The sequence below is a fragment of the Anastrepha ludens genome, chromosome 5 (assembly GCF_028408465.1).
Source record: "Anastrepha ludens isolate Willacy chromosome 5, idAnaLude1.1, whole genome shotgun sequence".
Classification (NCBI taxonomy): domain Eukaryota; kingdom Metazoa; phylum Arthropoda; class Insecta; order Diptera; family Tephritidae; genus Anastrepha; species Anastrepha ludens.
In genome coordinates this window covers 122,364,672-122,381,104 of record NC_071501.1, presented here as the reverse complement: position 1 = coordinate 122,381,104, position 16,433 = coordinate 122,364,672, and the positions used below count along the sequence as shown (strand labels likewise).

The window sequence follows — 16,433 nt, the reverse complement described above, 5'->3', positions numbered from 1 at the left end:
GGCTCGTTCTCCTTTCTCAAAGAATACTCCACTCTTTGAGAAAGGAGAACGATTAAAACTAAGTAAGTCTAAATATTCTAGATGTTGGCTCTTTTTGCTGCTCACAATGTTTTAAGTTTGAAAGTGGCTCACTATGCTGCTAAGCGCACACATCACAAGAACTTTTTTTGTGTTGGTCAGGTGTAGTACGGAAACAAAAAAAAAGGTAAGAGGCCATTGACCACCACCTACACGACAATTATTTTGATCATAATAGTTTTGTAAAAGCTTTTCTCCATTTCTTTTACGACACATCCAAGAAATTAGTTATCATCACCAAATGATAATGGCGTTGTTAATAAGTGTGTGGGCCGGGGCAAAAGAGCCATCAATAGGCAAACTAAACTGACTTTCATGCTCACTCAAATGGTGCTGTGGGCATTAAATGTTCATATGTAAGTGTGACTTTTTTAACGAAACTTCGAGAAAGCGATTGTTGAAGTGTCGCTATGAGGAAAAACCAAAAATATAACAAAAAAAAGGAGCATGAAAATGGCACAGTCTAGCGAAGAGGTTTTCAATAAAAAGAATTGGAAGTTTTTAACACAATGTAGGTGTCGCCAGTTACATGGGAGTATTCAATTTGCAAGGCTATAAAGTACGGCGGAGTACTTAGCTTACAATTGCCGGATAAAGCATGCCGATGGCATCGCTCTCATGGTCACGGACAAGAAGCTAAACCATCTGCGGGAGAAGTGTAGTGATGCAGCAGCTAGAGTCCAACTATGGCTTTCAATATAACATGTGTGCTTCACATATGTGTGCTTCACATGATTGTTGGAACACAGTTAAAAGTTTAGCAAAGAGGATAATGCTGTAACTGCAATGCGCGGAGTGGCAGCGCAAAACGCAGAGAAAAACAAATCAGCCCTCGATAAGAGTTGGACTGTTTACGAACTGACGACAAATAACAGACGGTCGAGACATGTGCTCACGACGGCATAAGACGGTATAATATTACCGCAACATCTTCTTTGCTGGAAATGCAAAAGAAACCTCGATAGCGTATAACATCGATAAGCCCATGTGAGAGGAACCTGAGAGGCATTTTAAACACTCCTCACCTACCACAAAAAAACAAAAAAACAAAAAAAAAAAATAAAGACAGTAGCGTGGAAGCCGTTGAAAATTTTAATATTTCCCATTCTACATAATTTTACTACGAATATCTGGTTTATGGTGCAAAGTACGTTTAAAGGGATTGACATAATTCAAAAATATAAAAAAATAAAAGATGAACACAGATGAACAGATGAAAATATGTTATTAGGTGCGCAGCTAAGTTATCGCTGTTTGTCAATAGATGCCGCCAGAAGTGTGTGCTAGTCGATTCTAACATAACCTAAACGTCATAAACCAGGATTAGACATATGGTAAACAAACTGCTTCGACACATTAGTGGTTTTGTTTTGGTATCACACACTTTTGGTTTTGTCTGATTTTGTGCCGAATAATCGTCATTTGCGGGAAGTGTTGATTTTCCTCTTTCATGCGAAAAAAACGGCGGCTGAAGCGTGTCGAGAGCTACAAAAAGTTTATGGAGATGCTGCTTTAAGTGAAACAACGTGCTGAGGTTGGTTCCGTCACTTCAAAGACGGTGATTTTAATGTTGACGACCGTCTGCGTGAAGACAGGCCAAAAACCTTCGAAGACGCTGAATTGCAGTCATTGCTCAATGAGGATCCGTGTCAAACGCAAGAAGCTTCCTTCAGTATTAGGAGTTACCCGCCAATCCATTTCCAAGCGATTGAATGCTTCGGGAATGATTCAGAAACAGGGGACTTGGGTTCCTTATGATTTAAAACCAAGGGATATTGAACGTGTTCTAAAGAAAATAAAGTCATGGTAGGTATTTGGTGGGACCAAGTTGGTGTTATTTATTATGAACTGTTAAAACCAATCGAAACCATCACTGGGGAACGGAATTGACTTCAATTGATGCGATTGAGTCGAGCACTGCGCGAGAAGCGGTCGCAATTCGCGGAGAGGCATGAAAAAGTAATTCTACAGCATTACAACACTCGGTCTAACGTTGCGAAACCCGTTAAAACCTACATGGAAAAACTGAAATGGCCTGCCCCACCCGCCATATTCTCCAGATATTGCGCCGTCCGATTATCACCTGTTCCGATCGATGGCACAAGGTCTAGCTGACCAGCAGTTCCATTCATATGAAGACATCAAAAAATGGCTTGATCCGTGGATTGCCTCAAAAGATGAAAAGTTTTACCGCGACGGTATACGAGATCTACCAGAAAGATGGGAAAAAGTAGTAGCCAGCAATGGGCAATACTTTCAATGATTCGCTTGTAACCATTTTTTCAGTATAAAGTTGTATTTTCATAAAAAAAACAGCGATAATAGTACAATATTAATTTTTTGTTTTCAAAATATTGCTTGAAGAATTTGTTCAATTATTCTTATAAATATTTTATGTACTCTAATTATTAGTAATTTCAAACTATATATACATAGCCTATATATTTCCTTAAAATAAAAAAATGAAAAACACATACATATAAACACATCGGGCCTATGCAATACCCAGCCTTATCATCACTTATCCAAAAGCACTAAATCGAATCTGAAGTCGACCAGAAATTCTATTAATTCTTCTATCCTCCTTAACAGAAACTATCAAGTGCAGAGTTCAATGTTCAGTTGATACTTTTAACAGCATTTGGATAGAACTTTTCTTCCAAACTACGTTCATTATTGCTACTTATGCTTCAATTCGTCAACTTGTCAGTTGTTGTTAAGTACATAAACGCTTCGTTTATCAATTATTTTTATTACATTTTGACAGCAACGAATCGATTTGACATAAAAAGTTAACAAAGTTTAGGCGCAAGAAAAATTGCCGACACGTCTGCGCATTACAGCGCATTTTTGGATTACAGCGATAAATTTATGGGCAAGCAGACAAATACAAATCAAAATAAAAATCAAAAGGAAGGCCCACACATAAATGAAATGCAACAGTTTGTAGGCGCATACGAAGCACTAGGCAGGTTATAGTTATGTAGATAGCCATCAGTTGTGTCCAATAAATAAAAGCGAGTAAATAAATATACATGTGTGCATGTGTGTGCCTGTGTGTTTAATCGAATTAATACTGTCTATATTTTGTTTACAGCGAGTTATTTGGTTCATTGGGAAGAAAGTTGGAATAGAATGCGCATTTCTTAACAAAGGAAAATACTTAAGCCACCTGTGTGCACGTACACCTACATACATACATCTAAACTTAGCTATGCATATACATACGTACAAGGTGGCACAAAATTAATCATCCGTTTTATTTTTTTATTTTATTTTATTTATTTATTTATTTTTTATTTATTTTTTTTTTAATTTTTTTTCTATTTTTTTATTTTTTTTAATTTTATTTTTTTTATTTATTTCTTTTATTTATATTTTTTTAATTTATTTTTTAGTAAATAAAAGAAATAATTTTGAGTCATGGAAATCTTAATTTTGACCTTTCGCGCTCCTCGTCTATTTGTATACAGCTGTCTAGTTCACAAGTGCCAAATATGATTGATGTACAATGCCATTTGCTTAAATTATAAATTTTCCGATAGGGTGATTAATTTTGTGCCACCGTGTACATTTATATATTATATGTATGTAGCCATCTTTACCCACATGTTTTTGCAATGGCTTGCATAAAATTATTGCAGTTCCAATAACGAATTCACCCAGAGGCAGCAATGTTGTACAATAAATTTACGCTCAAATGATTTTTCACAATTAGTAGATACGATTTTTTTCCTTTTACTTTGTGCACATCGCACACGATATGCAGTATGCACCCACTGTATAGGAAATAAATTTTAATTATATCAGCTTGAAAGCAATTTGGTAGCGCTTTGAACTGGAATTTTTGTTGTATAAATAGCATCCGCAGAAAACATTGAAAAAACAACAATAATCACGGTTGCCATTTTGGTCCATTTTGGACCAAAACTGGTCCTTTTTTTTTGTTTGGTCCACTGGTCCACTTCCTTTAAGATTTGGTCCTTTTTGAGAAGTCTTAAAAATATGTCGTAAGTACAAACGTAAGTGTGTGGTCGGCTTGAATTTTCAAAAGGAAAAAATCAACTAGACAACACTGAGACTTTAGTTAAAAGACCATCACTAACATCAATAACACAGGTCAACAACGTTTTGTTCTAGGAAAGTGTGGGGTCATTTTCGAAGTAATTTTTTGCGTACAATCCGAATCCGGGGTTTAAATTGCTCTATCACGTCAGGATTTTGAGATATCCTAACCTAAAAGTGCAAAAACGCTGTTTTTGCCCATTTTTGAGGTTATATAGATACGCAGATTTTGCTCTTCATAAAAAAGTAAACATTTTTTTTTAAGTATAAGTCTTCCTCTTTGAAATGCCGTTGAGTTTGCTTAAATATTCTTTATTTTTCACTGAGATATCGCATTTTGAAGTTTCCATGTTTGTGAATTTTTCGATATTCGAAAATCCATTGAGATAACATGAGACGTGATACGGTCGATTACATAGTCGCACACATGGAAACTTCAAAATGCGATATCTTAGTGAAAAATAAAGATATTTAAGCAAACTCAACGGCATTTAAAAGAGGAAGACTTATACTTAAAAAAAAATGTTTACTTTTTTATGAAGAGCAAAATCTGCGTACCTACATAACCTCAAAAATGGGCAAAAACAGCGTTTTTTGCACTTTTAGGTTAGGATATCTCAAAGTCCTGACGTGATAGAGCAATTTAAGCCCCGAATTCCGATTCTACGCAAAAAATTACTTCGGAAATGACACTACACTTTTATAGAACATTCCGAACCCATTATTTGCAGACCTGTGTAATCGAGTCAAATCTCATCTAATCTTACGTTGGAGAGAGGGGGGGTCTCGGCAAATATCACGCAATTTTTTTCTGATTGAAACAAAAAAATTGTACATGCTTAAGATTTAATCTCAAGCGTAATCGTAGTATGATTAAGATCATTCACTAATTCGTTCAAAAGAAAATAATTTCATTCATACTTCGCCGTTATACATTACTACTGTCAAACCACCATATTTGTTTTATACCAAATAGCTCAATTTAATCTGAATTTGCGGTACAGTGTAGCCCGTCGGTTGTTTTCGCGCCACTATGAGCCGAACGCGCTATCACTCAGGTTGACGTTTGACAATTCCGGACTTTAAAGAACATGACGGAAAATCATTTGCTCCATTTCTAATACGCGTACCGATTGAACCGCTGAATGCCTTCATCAGCACGCCTATTGATCTCTATTGCCCAAGTATACGTGATGATTTAGAGAAAATATGCTGCAGTACATGCGGTATTTACTTCGCATCTATCACAAGAGCTGCAGAGCACAGGCGAGCAGCTTACATTGCACCAGCTAAGCAAGCGTGTATGTTCAATGTGCAAAGTGCGACCCTCACGGATTGTCACAAGACGAGCTAATGAGTTACTGTGCGCAAGCGTCAACGGCTTAGAGTGGCTAGATTAGAACGAAGTTGAAGGAGCACATGATTTTACTGAAAATCATATGGACATGTTGGTCCCAATAGTCTCTCTTGAAACCGCGCATGATTCTCCATGGACTGAATTAGAGTAGATATTCTTTTTTTAATCGCAGTAGTTACGATTTAAGTCTTCTATTGTTAAATTTTTATTACACTTATAACTCTCAGCAATATTGATTACTAGTCTTAACTAGTCGTAAATAAAAGCACGAAGCAACTTTTTTTTCTTTTTACAATAACAATCCAACGCGTTTACATAAGAAACCCACATTTTGAAAAATCTCACGTGAGATTGGGGGATGGGGTTGAATAAAATCTCACGACATCTCACCAGGGGGGGAGGGAGGTTCAGAAAATTGAAAAAAAACACCTCACGTAATTTATGGACGCCCCCTTTGGTATACAATATTCTTCGTTTTTCCATGCGTTGTTGAATAAATGAACAATACCGATGCCTTACCAACTCTTGAGCATGAAACATAAAGTTGGCCATGAGAAAAACATGGGTATTCTAAATCAAATTGATAAAGTTTGGCCTTGTGACTTATTAATAGTAATCGCGAATGCAAGGCGAACAGGAAATTGAAGACGTTTGAATTCAAACGGCATATCCGATGGTATCATTGGTATTCGCGGTATTAAAACGTCTTCACCAGAGTATTTTCCATTCAAAATTGTTGCTTCAATGACGTTATTCATCAATCTCTTAACTATTAATCGAGTGCCATTACATAGTCGTGGTTGATTTATGTTTCGCAACATAATAATCGGTGCTCCTATTTTCAAGCTTAGCATGTGCATAGATGCGCTCCCCTTTACACATAAACAACAACATCAATCGTATGATACATACACTTCGTCGTGTACGAAAAAGCGGAGAAGGAGAAGAGAACTGTTCTATTCCCCTCCGCTTTAGCCCAGCTATGTGTTCAGGTGCAAATGACTTTTTTGCGTGAAGTCTGATATAAAATAAGTTCTATTTACTCTTCTTAAATTTATATAAATTTTTCCAGGCGAAGTTGCTTCAACCGTATATTTGTGAGTACACAGGTAATACGTAAATATATGAATGATATAGGTAATATCTCACATATTAGCAGAACCTTTCTGCAAAAAATTAAGGAAACGATCACCAATCACCCCGACAATGATACAATGAATTTTTCACTATAACTGACTTCAGATTAACGTTTATGTAATAAGCGTATATGTAACATTTTAAAATTTTTTTAGAATTTTTTTTTTTTAATTTTTAATAATAAGTGGTCTTCCTCTTTCTCTTCCTCTTTATCTTCCTCTTCCTCTTGAGGTAGCTATTCCTTTTCCTCTTCCATCTCCAGCTCCATCTCCTTTCTTTATCCCGGAAACGGGCAGTAAAAATTACTTCACTTAAAAGCTTTCATCAACAGCTTCCATCTGATACCCATATTGTACAAACACATCCAAGGGTACCTTGGTCCACCTTTTCGGCTATATCTCGAGACCCTGGTCACTCAGAGATCTAAAAAAATACTCTGTATTAAAGCACTCATCAGTAGCTTTGATTTGATACCCACAATGTAAAAACACATCCTAGGGTTACCCGAGTCCTCGTTTTGGCCTTCGGCAGCGCCACCTGGTGGCGAGTGGAATAAATAAGCATATTATACTAACCTTCACCGTGGAAAAATATATATATACATATTCTAAATTTCATAATAATCGGCAAAGACACACACGACCAAAATGTATTCAATTCTAATGAATGCTATGTGCGCTACAAAAAATACATGCGGCAAATAGCAAAAACACACTCACTTAACCGACGAACTGCACACACACGCGTTATCGGATTTCAACCAAACTTCACAGAAACCTTTGCCAAAGCAACACCAACAATGTGTGAAACTTTCATTGTTTTCCTTACACACGTTGCTGATATTACCCCGGACAAATGCACACTTTTTTTCGGCTTAATTTTTATATATATAGATATATGTATATATTTCTTTATTTACACAAATGTTTTCCTTGTAATTGATGTAATTAGTTAACACGTAATATTTTTGATGAACATACGTATAATTGGAAAAAACTTCAATCAATTATATTTAAGCATAAGTAATTGAAAACAAAGTAAATACTGGTAATCATAATTACCAATTGTGCTTACAGAGTTGCAACAATAATTTAAATTTTTTACATTTTACAATTATTTGCAAAGTGTGAACAATTTGAAAACTTGTGCAAACGCATAACACTGAAAAACCCAATTTTTTATTGACTGACTTTTTTTTAACTTTTGTTGTTTTTATTAATATTTGTATGTGTATGGAAAATTTATGTTTTATGTTTGTTTTTATTAAATGAACTGTTATTGTTATATGAAAAAACATTTTGTTGCTTTTAAAATGGTATTTGTTGGTAAGTATTTTGAATTCATCGCAGCTTGGTCCATTACTACTATGTCCCCAAAAAAATAATTTGGTCCACTTTTTACCATTTTGGTCCCAAAAATTTTTTTTGTGTGGCAAGCGTGACAATAATATATTATTAAAAAAAAAAACAATTTAAGCAAATAAAAAACGAAAATTCACACATTACAAATTTTCACTTCAAAGTTAGAAAATACAGGCGTTGATATAAAATGTATGAAAAGAAAAAGCCAGGCGACTTATGGTAAATTTGGGAGGATATTCTACAACTTTAAAAAAATCGTGTAAGATAAAAGAACACTGAATATTTCCACAAAAAACCATGCAGAAGAAGTAATACTGAAATCCATATTAAAATGAAAACAATTCATTTCTATTGCAAAAAAATTGAAATTAGTGTACAGTGAAAATTCAATCCATAAGTACGAAAAATTAAAAAAAAAGAGAAATTGAAATTAGAAAAAAATAAATTTTGCTACTATTCATCGCTAATTGATTACAAGCGAGCACGTTTATTTTTGACTGAATGCAAAAAGCATTAGTAGTTACCATTTGTCAGATACTATGTCAGATATGTCCAGCCTTTCTGTTGCGTTTTATTCAAATTATTAACGGCTTCTGTTGGCTTTTTGTTGTAACACAGTCTGTTATTAGCGACTGTCTTTTGCTTACACGAATTGCGCAAAATTAATCACCTCATGGGAAAATGTATGAACTTGACAGCTGCAGTATACAAATAGGCCATCAGAGGAGCATTTAAAGGTCAAATACAAATTTCCATTGCTCAAAAGAATTATTTTTTTATCTAAGAAAAAAAAAGATTCAAACACAAAATTGAATGAATAATTTTGCACCCCTTGTGCAATGCTTATTATCCAGCTACACGGACCTAAAGATTACGATGAAATTTTAATACATAGTTGGACTTGGTTAGTTCTTACTTGTCTTTTTTACTCGATAAGACATCTTTTTAGGAAATATGTTTTGTTTGGAAAAACATTTTTTGTATTGAGATTCGAGCATGAACGAAAATTTTGTGTTGCTCTATGTCTATGTCATCGTAAAGCTCATACAGCTCATCGTTCCATCGTCTGCGATATTCGCCGTTGCCAACGTGCAAAAATCTTACGCAGAATCTTTCTCTCAAACACTCCAAGCGTCGCTTCGTCGGATGTTGTCATCGGCCAAGCTTCTGCGCCAACCGTTAGGACGGGCATGATGAGAGTCTTGTAGAGTGTTAGTTTTGCTCGTCGAGAGAGGACTTTACTACTCAGTTGCCTACTTAGTCCAAAGTAGCACTTGTTGGCAAGAGAGATTCCCCATTGGATTTCAAAGCTGACATAGTTAAAGGTGTTAATGCTGGTTCCTAAATAGACGAAGTCTTTTACAACCTCGAAATCATAACTGTCAACAGTGACGTGGGTGTCGAAACGCGAGTGCGCCGACTGTTTGTTAGATGACAGGAGGTACTTCGTTTGCGAGAAGGCAAAACTAACAGCGTGGTTGTTAAGGCCGATGACGTCAATATCATCGACATTGACATTCACATTGACAATCATGCTTTTTAGTAAATTTTATTCTTCAAAAATGCATTCAAATTGGCGTCAAACACAAATAAACGGCCAAACCCTTCTTCGGAACATCAACCCCAAAAATTAAACTTAACTGGGTGCTTAAGTGGATTGTTGATGTTGTCAATTATCAACAGTACACCAGAACCGAGGTATGCTGCAACTATTCGCACAAAAGGCCCTATGCCCCTATGTGCGCTTCCCCTGCCCAACAGTAGTAGTAGTACAGTGTGAGTGAGAGCAGCGGCTTTTTCAGTGTGTTTCGGCATTTGAGGCCTTACGTAAACGTACTGTAGTAGTGTATTTGGTTACATTTACACAAATTTTTCTTTAAACTGCTTCAGTTTCACGCAACGGTAAGTTCAGCTTTGTCACAAACAAATCAATGATTTGCTGATCCTGCTAACAGGGTATTGTCATTGACATTGGGTTAACCTAAAGTTACTCTGTAAAAGCAGCCAAGGCAATGAAGCTAGGCATAAATGAAATTGTGCATCTGAAGTATTGTGAGTTTATAATATTTCTAACAAAGCAAGAATATTTCACCGTTAAAATATGTGTGTTTTCATTTATTTTTTTTTTATTTTAATATTTTATTTTTTTTCATTTTATTTATTTATTTCTTTTCATTTCATTTATTTTTTATTTTTTTTTTCATTTTATTATCATTTTTTTATTGTATTTTATTTTTACAAATATACTTCAGTTAGGACAAGCCAATATACATATAATCGTTTTTAGATCCAGCAATTCTCCATATTTTATATATTTTAGCCCAATGGGGTAAAATATAAATGTCAAGCGTGGCTGCTCAAGACGTGACCTTTGCAATTACTTCGCACCCACGCTTATTAGACCCCGCCGAGATCCAACCTTCAAAACACTGAAATTGAAAGGTTTTCCTCATTCCTCATACATGCAAATTGTTGGCACTCCTTTTTGAAGAAAAAAGCGAAAATCACATTTTTTATTGCATATTTACACTCTACACCACTTAATTGTGTAATTTTTATTGCTACATCTGTATTAATGCGCTGCGAATCAACACAAAGGCGTAAATTAGCATAGACGAATCGATGCCACCGGGTTGACGACCACCGGCTGAAAAACTTTATGTGGAAGAACTGATGAATGGACGTTTAATTAATTGTTTACTGGCTGCCCTCTCACAATTTTAAGCATTCGTGAGTTTTGGTTGGATGGATTTATGACCCAAGTTGTGGCAATTGTGCACAGTTTTATGGATGTGAATAGAGGTTCAGTGTAAAATGTAAGTGTGAAAAGAGAAAAAAAAAATTGTTTTCAACAAAAAACATCAAATCTGTTTTCAAGTTAATACATGGCAAATTTTTCCATAATAAATATATTTTTCAATCACGTAAATAAACTTTTGCTAATATGTGAATATTTTTTACTGCACTTTTCGGTGCAAAGAAAATTTGCGAAAACTAAATCTGTAAGCAGTTGCAAAATTAAGTGCTGATGTGCATAAATATTTGTTCGCCACCACCCATTCAGTTACGCATTATAATCAACGCGTAAGCAAAACAAAACAATAAAAATAAAAAAAACTAGTGAAATTTGCAAAGCGAAACAAATTATTAAGCAGGTACTTGCAATACATCTGGTTGGAAAAAATTGAAAATTGATGTTTGTTGCAAAAGTAAAAGTGTTTAAGGTGCGTAAAGCCGTAACGGTCGCGGAGATTGCGGCGCTCAAGGCGCTCGCAGCTACTTTAAAGCGGCACCACATCAATTGTTGGCGAAGTCATTAACTCTACAGGCCCATAAAAATATAATTTGCAACTTGATACAGCCTTTACGAGGCAGCAACTACCTACTACTTTTGTGTTTTTATTTTTTTTATTTTTATTTTTTTTTTGTTTTTTTATTATTTTGTTTACTAGTTTTCTTTTTATAACAACTTGTACTTTGGCGTTGATTTGTTGTATTTTCCAAACGTTAATCGTTACAATTTTATTGCGGTCTGTTGTAAACCAATATCAGATCTTTATCGGCAACAAATTTTCGAAATTTCTTCGAAATACTTTGCAAATAAAAAACAAACAAAAAAAGTTGCTTGAGCATAAACCAACACTAACAACATCGTGCATTTTTTTTGGTAATGAGATGTTGAGTTAATGAGGTGTAAAAGTAGTTTTTGGACTTGAAATCAAGCAGAGCAGGTTGGAGTAGTACCGCTGCTTGTTAGGGGAAAAATGAGGATAGTGAAAAGATAACATTTTTGCAACTGATGGACATAATAACTGCATACGAATGCATATATCTAAGGATGGAATGTATAGAAAAAGGGTCACTAGAAACAAATGTATTTCAGCTAAATGACTTGCTTGTGTGTTAATAATCAGGGAAACCCAAAATATGCCCCACAAGATTTTTTGTCACGTTTGCTATCCACAAGCTGATGAAAAGTGCGCGCGTTTTATAAAAAAAAAAGAAAATGGAGCTATATTTCCTGTGATAGCAACACTGTGTAACACTGGCATAAAGTTTATTCTGCGCGAGAAGGGGAATATATCGGGTGCTTTTTGACAGCTGAGAATGGCAAACTGTGTTGACATTTCTTTGCAGTCATCATTAATCGTTTAACGCCAGAACAACGCTTCCAAATTGTGGAAATTTATTTTGGAATAAATAAGACAAATATGTTCGGGAAGTTCATAGAGCATTGGTGGCATCGTCGGTCCTGCTTCCAAAATTTAATCAGCTAAACATCGCCGACATTTGGTTCCATACAGCGTGCTTAAGAATCAATTTTTTATAAAACAAATTTGGTTCCAACTTTCTCCCCAGAAGTGGTCCTTTTGATTGGCCCCCTCGTTTGTCCAATCTAACGCATCTGGATTACTTTTTATGGTGATATGTTAAGTCATATGTTACGTTAAGTGCTATGTTGCCGTCTCGGCAGTCTAGTGTAAGTGCGCTAGCCTGCCATCCCAGAGGTTGTGTGTTCGACTCCCACGTAAAGCACGGTCCTCGCACTTTTATAGTAATAGCGCAGACATACCAAATTTAGTGAAGTCCTCAACCATCTATGTGATCCTTCTAGCTGAAAAATGTGAAACACAGATGGCGCTCTAAACAGTTAAAAGGCGTTGTTCACAAACAACGACAAGTGAGCATTCCCACACATTAGCGGAGGCTAATCACCTACCCTGCCAGAAAGCAAAATAGATTAACGAAACCAACTGAGTCTTGTCAAGGCCTTATGCTCCCGAGTGGAGTGAACAAGACCAAAAACAAAAAAACAAAAACAAAAAAAAATGTTAAGTCAATGATTTATGATAATAAACCAGCAAAGAATTTCCGAGCGCACATTTTCGGCGAAACCAATTATGAACAAAAAACTTAACGGTGCACAAAGTAATATAACAGTAAATGTATTGAGCGCCATGTCAGAAAATTGGCAACTAAAATTGAGAAATTTCATTCTTGACCAACTAATAATTGCTTTTTTTTTTATTTATTTAGAAATAAACATAAAAAATAATATTCTGTAGCATTGCCTCGCAATATTCATAGCGACCTTACAGGTTCATAATGAACTACTCCCCCAATGTATTCTATGGGCTTCAAATTACTCAACGGCGGGAGAATCCTTTAGTTTTATTGCGCCTCCTTGCAACAAGTGATTTTTATGAGAATTCGTTTTTTTATGATTCAAAGGTTCATTACTGCCTGACCAGGGGATGTTTTATGATCATTGAGAGGCAGAAAATCACGTCTGCCGAAATGTAGACACATTCAACTCTAATGGCCGTCAAAAAAATACTTACGTATGAATTTTGTGTACATTAGAGATCAAGAAAAATCGAGACTATTTTTCATGGGAATAATAAAATTTATTAAAGAATTTTGAACAAATTTGGAAAAAAAAAATTTTATATTAGCAAGAAAAACTAAACAGGACAAAAATAAATATAAGTAAATCTCATTATTTTCATTCCGTCGATAAAATTTTTTAACATTTTTATGCAGACTTTTTAAGCCTGAACTTATATCATCTGATGTGATTATAATATTATCAAGCAAGACCTTGATGTCATAACTTTTTTTTTAATTAGCTTGCAAGATTTAGGTTTTAAATCAATTCAATAAATGAAAAAAAACTATCAATAAATAAATTTACAATATTAAAATTTTAATAATAAGATTTCCATTATTTTTCATATTTTTTAAAATGCTTGGATCATTTTTTGGTTTTTAACTGGTTAGGAGTAGTCAGAATTTTCAAAAAAATTTCATCTTTGTTTTGCATTTTCTTAAAGCATAATATCTTAAAAATATTTTGTGAAAATTTGATGTGAATCCGACAAATACTTTTCGAGTTATTCAACATTTAACAAAGGGCGCTCGGGCACTCCGGATATCGACAGCAAAACTTGTAATGCGTTTTTCTCAAAACTATGTTTTTTGAACTGGTGATCAATGTAACTTAAAAACCGCTTGGTAGATTTCAATAAAATTTATACTGCTTCTGAAAAACATAAAAAACTCGTGCCTGATCGAGGGATTCTTTTTCAAAAATTTAAATTTTTTCGGTTAGTCGGTTTCAAGATCAGGTACAAGATTATCTAATTTCTCTTGTCCGATTGATTTTAGATGAATCTCCAAGAACTTGTGATGATCACCGCAAGGGGCTTCTAGAGAAACCGGCTCCGCACAAACAACGATAACTTTTACAATAATTTTTTTTTTCGAATTTGGCTAAAGTCAAGTCGAAACATGATGCATTAATGCTATGTTTTTATTTTTTTTAAATAAAGCAACTGACTAGCAAAACAAAATTATTGAAAATCAGCATTTTTTCGGGCCTCTGGCTACCCCTAACCCCTTAATATTTCTACGAAAAATAATTTTCTTATTATCGAGTCATTTATATGTCTTTATTACAATAAATAAAGTAATGTTATTTTAACGCGTTTTTTGATAAAAAAAAACTCAATGAAAGCAACAAAATTAGTTAAGCACAACAATCGATCAATTTTTAAAGTGTAAGGTGGCGTTAAAGCCGCATAACTAAACCGTCAAGTTTGCACAACACCAAATATCAAAAAAGCCAATCAAAGCGCCTCCAAGCTGAACAAACGACATTTCACATCCTGCAAATCTATTATCTGGCGCTACGCTAATTAACGGTAATCGAAAATTGCCAGCTCAAAAAAAAATTGATTATCTATGGTCGGGCGTGTCTGTGTGCAAGCACCTAACCAAAGTTGATTTCAGCGCAAATAAATAATAAAAAAATTATGCAATGAGATATTCATTAAATTTGTGTAATCACTTCAATCGAAGAGGAAGAGCAATCCACTTAACTTATTAATTATGTTTAATGAATTAATTAAAAAATAATTCGGTATTCGCATGAACCAAATAGCACTTCTTTTATGATGAGCAAATCAATGAGTTCTGCTTTAAATTTCGAAATATGTTCATTAGCATTTTTACCTTTAAATGTTGCCGCTATTGGCATTTGCTAAATCAAATCAATTTAAAACGAATGAATGGCATTTCAAAGCTTGGAAAATGCCACACAGCTGAACCTGATGAATTAACAAATAAAATTTATGCGAAAATGTGCAGCTGTAACCAGACGCGCTTAGCAACAATGCGCAATTTTGTGTATGTAATGAAAAATTCCCACAGCACTGCCCTACATTCGGGCTCTCTTATATAAGCACGCATTTGTTTCACCACGCTTTGCCACATAGATTTTTGTTTTTCATAAAAATATTTGTATCCACATTTTTAATTTTTATTTTTGCCTCCTAAATTTTTTAATACAATTGTAACTTTTGGTAGCCACAAAAATGAGTGAATGAGTGTGGGAAATAAAGTGCTTTTTTCTCAGCAAAGTCCACCCAAACGCGTTCCATAAATTGAATTTACCGAAATGCAAATAGCTTCTTTGGCCCCAAGGCGCGAGTGTTGCTGCTTCTATGTATAAGTAAAGGGACCGCAAATTTTTTGCTGTCACTGTCAACTTGTGGTTTATGGGCGCGTACACAAACACACAGCCAAGCGCAAAGTATGACAATTTCCGCTTAAAAAAACTGTGGCATCTTTTTATATGGAATCCATGTGCAGATGTACGAATGTATGTGTGTGTGAGTGTATGTACGCACGTATGCAAGTATTTGTATATTTTATTATTTTCGCTTCGTTGCTGCTTCTACTTTTCTATGGTAGTTTTGACTTAGACGATGGATGAGTTAATCAACAAATGTGAGACACACGAAATTATTACACAGGTTTTGATTGATTGGTGGAAATCGCTGAAGAAAATTCAAATAATACGCGTGGATATAAGTAGAAAATAAAAAAAGTATACAGTGATGGACAAAACTGAAGTCTACCTTATTAAACATGCGATATATTTTTTCTTGATATAATTTTTTATTAATTGGAATTTATTGAATTATAACTGTATGCTTTTTAATACTTAGTCATAAAAGTACGCTGGAATTAAAATTTAAATTTGTTTTCATTTACAAAAGCAATCTTGGTAATATGATTTATACAGACTTGTTGTTGTTGTAGCAGCATAAACATTCTCCATACATATACGTGGAATGCTGCTGGAGTCACAGTTCTTGTCCAGCTAAAAATCCGGGTGGTTCCAGTAACGTAGAACTGACTGCCGTGGGAACGACCCAGATTTTTGAAAGCTAGCAATTTTATGGCATAAACTCGAATGTATCGGTGTCCACTCTATTTTTTTTGAGTTGGGTAAAATCTTAACTTTCGAACAACTTTTTATTTGTTGAAATAGAAAATTGCAAGACTTTCTCTTTTATATCGTCTTCAGGTGTTCCAATAAATACATATTATATCATTATTTTATTCGGCCGCCGTAGCCGAATGGGGTC

General features: G+C 34.7%; 1 protein-coding gene across 2 annotated transcripts in view; it reads right to left on the bottom strand.

Annotated features, from left to right (window-relative positions):
• Positions 1–16,433, bottom strand: part of LOC128864305 (uncharacterized) — a 173,064-nt gene that overhangs the window by 74,567 nt on the left and 82,064 nt on the right. The gene's annotated exons all lie outside the window — the stretch shown is intronic.